Consider the following 6,410-nt stretch of genomic DNA (forward strand, 5'->3'; position numbering starts at 1 on the left):
AGAAGAAAAGGCAAAAGTGCACGCTTGAGCGCCCAGTTTCCAAAAGCATAAAATATCCAGCGCCCTATGCTAACCTGGGCGCTGGTGACGGGGACTTGTCCTATTTCGTCCGGGACTTGGTTATTTCGGCTCTACACACCTCCAACTCGTATAAAATGGGGTCCTAAACCTATTTTGGAGGGAGGAGAACGTTTTTGGAGAGGAAAACATAAGCACAGAGTCTCCGTGGAGGTCGGAATTCATCAAATTCCATCTTTCATCCGCCAAACATAGTAATTTTTATGTTTCTTTGTATGAGTTGTTATTTGGCTACCATGTCTATGTGGAGCTAAACTTCACGTTCTGGGGTTGTGGTTCTTTCATGACTATTGTTATTCAGATATTGATTTTGCTTTCTTGATTTATCATATTGGTTTATTTATTCAATCTTGTGCTTAATTATATAATGTATTGATCACCAATTGAATATTATCTACTAATCTAGAGTTGAACTCGAAAGTGAGAATTCTAGATTGCACATAGGATTGAGTAGAGCAAGTTCTTGAAACTAGGCATCGGGAAACGGATTCGCAGTTAGGATAGACATATACCTAATTGCCTTGCTTGGTTGATGTGCAGGAATTATAATTGCTTTCTTGTTAGTTATAATTCTATAGACATATAGGCGTTAGGTTAGCTTGAATAGGCGAGTAAGAACTTGACAGATTCTTATAAGCAATATTAACCATGTCAACCAATGAACTAGATGAATTAGTCAGTCAATTCAATTGAAGAATACAATAGGAATATTAGATAGCCCATAACAATGGATCGTGTTTTCATTACATTGATAACATAAAAATCTAATCTTCCTCTATTCAAAGTTTAATGTTTTTATTTATTTTAATTAGTTTAGAATCAAATACTTCTAGTTTTAATTGTGTTTAGATAGTTAGGATAGTCTAATTTACTTAATAGTTAATCACAAGTCCCCGTGGATTCGACATCCGATTTTTAGTCACTTTATTACTTAACAACCGTGTATACTCGCGTGTGCATTTGGCCGCAATAGTTATTCACTTTCGGTTGTTATTGTTGAGACTCTTGTGCATATTGTGGTTGAGTCATGGGCTAATTATTATGGAAACACCATTATTGTTCATTTGTTTGGCAAGTTGTGATATTGGAAACTTGAGGTACAATTTGTGATACGTTGTAATATTGATATGTATAGGGTGGTATAAGGATTTGGAGTTAAAACGCATGCGGTGAGATAAGGTGGGCTCGATACGCGTATTGCTAGTAGGGGAACTACTTGAAGCCACGAGTGTGATAAGTGGGCTAAAACACGGGATGCTATTTTAGAAAAAATGATTTTCAAAACTAAATGAAAGGCTCCCAGATACGCGGGATGCTATTTCGGGAAAAATAATTTTCAAAACTAAATGCAGGCTCCCCCGATGATATAAGAAAAGATTGTGAATTGTTTTACGATTTGAGCCTACGAGGCGGTACCTCGGTAGTGACTCTACTCTTGTTGATACTTTTCTATTACTTCACTTGTGTTTTGGTTGCTTTGTTTCCTTGGCATAACATTTCTTATTTTCTTCCGTGATGCATTATTTGTCTTAGTTCAGTGTAGCCAATCTTGGTATATTTCTTACTTGTTTCATTTCTATTGTTATTATTATTACACTGTTAATTACTCGTTCAGTTTCTTATTTATTCCAGTAGGGCCTTGACCACCTCGTCACTACTCTACCGAGGTTAGGCTTGGCACTTACTGGGTACCGTTGTAGTGTACTCATACTACACTTCTGCATATCTTTTTGTGCAGATCCAAGTACCTCCTACCAGTCCAGTCACTAGTGAGACGAGCTCAGCTCCAGAGATTTCAAGGTATACCTACCGGCGTCCGCAGGCCTCGGAGCCACCCTCTATCTAGTCTACTTTATTTTCTTTCCTTTTATAGACACACTGTTGTATAGGGATGATCAGTACTTACTCGTGGAGCTTGTGATTTGTTATCACCAGATTTTGGGAAGTTTGTTTTTGTTGAGTTGCGAAGTTTTCTTTATAATAGTTGTTGGGTATTTGAGAGTTTTATCATTATTTCAGTTATATTCTGCATATATGTTAGGCTTACCAAATCTTAGAGATTAGGTACCATCACGACATTCTACCGAAGAAAATTGGGGTAGTGACAATAACATCCACTTGTTAGTTCAATAGTCAATTCTTTGATTTAGATATCAAGAGATGGGGAAAATGCCTTTCCTCACTTATCGATAAAAGTCACTGTAGGCATGTAATTTTGACCATTAATTATACCTTTTCTCAGTTAAATATATTTGTTAGATTTAATTTTAATGTTGAATTTTAATTCTTTTTTACGTTCATCATGTTATTGCTCCTGCTCCCTCCCTAGTTTTGTATACTAAAGCCATAACTCTTCAGATATACTTAGATATATATGTGCAACCAAACTCAAGTATTTCCTCTGATACAATGATTAATCGATGCACCTCTAAGACGAGATCAAAGATTCAACTCCTATGGACGCCTCCTTGCTGTTTTCCTTTCTTTATCTAAAATTGAGTCCACCCATGGGATTGAGCATATTTGGTGTACCCTCTTGTGCCTCAATTGAGTGCGTTTTTTCTTTCTTATTTTGTTTATTGTTTTAAAATCTCTTTGTCTAAAACATTAAAATCTTATTTCTTCATTTTTATCATAAAATTTTATATAAATAAATTAAATATTTATATTAAAACTAGTTGTAATGAAAAATATAGCATATAGTCATAATTCAAATGAACTCATCATTTTTAACACGGAATATAGATTCATGTGTGAAAATTTTCTAAAATTTCAAAAATATAATTAATAAATTTATAATTTTAAAAATATAATAAGTTCAATTGTAAAACTTAAAAGTTGAATCCGTCAAATTTAAATTATTCTCCATAGTTGTGCACCAATCTTCAATAGAGATCTGTCATGACTAAAGGAAGCGAACGCTAATCCCCCAAGATTCCTTACTACCAAGTGCCTCACCAAAAAGCAAGAGAAAGGTAAACGAGTTAAGCTTTAAAACATTAGCACAAATACGCAACTGAACTCTCCACTTTTAGGGGGGGAAAGGACCTAAAAGGAAAGATTTTTATTTAGTTTATTAGTCACCCTTTTATTTTATGTCTGTCTCAAGGTTCTCTTTTCATGGTATTTTGTAGTACACGTGACAAGCAATCTTTATGAAGTACAGGCAGCTGGGTACCCTTTCAAATGGGTACAAACATATTGGAATATTAGTTCCTGCCAGTTCAATGAGTGCTGAAGATAGGTGGTATTCTATAGTTTTAAGCTTTTACTAGGGCCTGCGCTCCTAGTAAAAAGGAGAGCACGGTGCACTAACCTCTCGTTATATGCGGGATTCGGAAAAGGATCGGATCACAAAAGTCTATTATACACAATTTTACTCATATTTTTGCAAAAAACTGCTTCCACGGCTCGAACTCGTGACCTCCTAGTAAAGCTGAATGTTTCGTTGGCAGAACTAACAAGTGTATTTTGTTTTTTGACTCGTATTTATTTTTTTCTTTATTTATATGCCAAAGAAAATGCTAAGACAGGGTTTAAGTTTGGACGGGAGCTATTTTGATTTTTTTAAAACTTTTAGGGCAAACTTAAAACCTAACAAATAAAGTTTAATTTTGGCTCCAAACAAAACAGAACCTAAATGGCTTATTCTCTTTGGGATTCTCCCTCTTTCAACAACAAAAATCTAATTCTTCAAAATTATTTAGGTTTGGGAAAACATTCAACATTTTAATCACTATAAGTCGTGAGTAGAAGTAATTTGTTGAAATTTTACTTCTTCCATTTTTTTGATAAGCAGCAGTTTCAAGCTTTTTACACTTGAATAGATATACAGTATAGAACCCTAAATTTTTATTTATTTTTATTTTTCGTAGTTCAGTGTATATTTTTGTGTTATTTTTTTGTTTGCACATTTTGTATCTCCAATTATGCATTACAATCATGGCAAGGACGAAAAATAAAAGTAAACCTGATGAAATAGGAGATGAAAATGTTGGAAAATTAATTCAAAGTTGTAGTAAGATACCTAAATTATTTATGATTTGGTATTTGCAAAGTTATTTAATTCATGTCTAAATAGGATTTGTAGTCATAATTAATATAGGAATATGATTTCTTATTTCTAGTTGAAATATGTTTCGTACTATTATAAATAGGGGTAGTGGTAGCTTATTTGATTGTGTGGAGATGTGTGGAGGAAATAAAGAATTGTAGAGAGTTTTCAGGGATTAATAATAAAATATTTTCCTTTATATTGGTATCAGGGTTTCTGCGATATTGGGAGAGAATTAAGTAGCTTCTGCAGCCGGCGGGCGGCGCAAGCAAGTGTGTGACGCCCGTCTGGCCAAAGGTTATATTGGAAAAAATCATGAATTATGTTGGCAAAATCATAGATAGTTGTCAACAAAAGTGATTATTCGGTAAAAAGTTTCAAGACAAATTCAAGAAAAGAAAAACAAGTTTAAAGAGGTGCAAACAAATATGTCATAAGAGGAAGAAACTCTTCTCTAAATGTTGGAGAGAGGTTTAAAAAAGTTAGAAGTTGATTACGTGCTTCAACAAATTTGAGTGTTGGTGACAAAGTGCATTAACGGGTGTTGAAAACAACTGCTTCAACAAAATTGAGTGTTGATGACAAAGTGCATCAACAATTGGTGACATAGTGCATCAATAGGAGTTGAAGACAGGTGCTTCAACAAAATCGGATATTGGTGACAAAGCGCATCAACGGGTGTTGAAGACAAGTTCTTCAACAAAATTGGGTGTTGATGACAAAGTTCATCAATGGTTGGTGACAAAGTGCATCAATGGGAGTTGAAGACAGGTGCTTCAATAAAATCGGGTGTTGGTGACAAAGTACATCAACGGGAGTTGGAGACAGGTGCTTCAACAGAACTGGGTGTTGATGACAAAGTGTATCAACGTGAGTTGAAGACAGGTGCTTCAATAAAATTAGTTGTTGGTGGCAAAGTACATCACCGAGAGAGTTGGAGACATGTGCTTCAACGAAAGTGGAAATTGGAAAGAAATTCTCCAATACAATAACGACACACAATATACAACTTTGAATTACGGGAGAATGTTGGAAAACTAATTCAAAGTTGTAGTAGGATACCTAAATTATTTAGGATTTGGTATTTGCAAAGTTATTTAATTCATGTCTAAATAGGATTTGTAGTCATAATTAATATAGGAATAGACTTTCCTGTTTCTAGTTGAAATAAGTTTTGTACTATTATAAATAGGGATAGTAGTAGCTTATTTTATTGTGCGGAGATGTGCGTAGGAAATAAAGAATTGTAGAGAACTTTCATAGATTAATAATAAAATATTTTCCTTCAGAAAATAGTGTGAGAAATAGTATATCAACGGGAAAATTTAACGGACATTCGAGGAATAATCGATAAAGCAACATAAGTAGATGACGAAGAAACAAACGATTTTAGTGTGTTTTATGAGTTTAGTATAAAATATTATTAATACACCAGTAGAAGAAGAAAATGATCTTGATGACGAAGAAGAGGAACAAGAAGAAGGGGAAATGATGGTGATAGTGAGGAAAAAGAAACTCCTAAAGATGAAGAAAAAAGGAAAAAAAAAATTGTGATGGTCATGAAAAAGAAGAAGACGAGAATGAGGAGGAGGAGAACATTGAGATGGCCATAAACGTCCAAAGTTATGGATTGACCACATAGAGGGATAAATTTGGTAGTTCTTTCCCCTGAAAGTTCTCTTTGAGGTCGAGGATGCAATTATTTTTCAAATTCAAAATGGTATTGATGGAGATAGACCTTATAACAAAGTTTTAAAATAGCTATTTTGGCCACTTTTTGAAAGTATCAAATGCTGACCTGGATTCAGTAGACCAGTGGTTCATTCTCTTCTTCTTCATCAAGTTAGAAGATACGAGAAGAAGCGTGAGATATGGTTCATAGTAGAGGGAGTTGTTTTCCCGTAAACCGGTACAGTTGAATTTTTACGTAGTTTCTAGACAAATGAATTAATTTGATCTTGAAATAATAAAATAATCAAAAAATTATGCAATACTTAGCCTTAAGATATAGACGAAACAACAAAAGTAACAGTTCCGGAAACGGGGTTTCCGGGCACAACAACAACGAAATCCAAAAAGCAAGAAGATAAGATTGTATTAATCTTTGGGTGCAAATATTTCTTTACAGAGTCCCCGGCCGGAGGACAAACAACGAAAGAGAAGACATTCCTCCACGGCCGAGGGATAAGAATAAGAGGGTGAGGACCAATGCCCCCGAGTCATCTCCGGTAGAGATGGTGATTGGCCCTTCTTCCGGGCTGGTGATAGACACCGGGAC

Source organism: Nicotiana tomentosiformis, chromosome 2 (genome assembly GCF_000390325.3).
Source record: "Nicotiana tomentosiformis chromosome 2, ASM39032v3, whole genome shotgun sequence".
Lineage (NCBI taxonomy): Eukaryota > Viridiplantae > Streptophyta > Magnoliopsida > Solanales > Solanaceae > Nicotiana > Nicotiana tomentosiformis.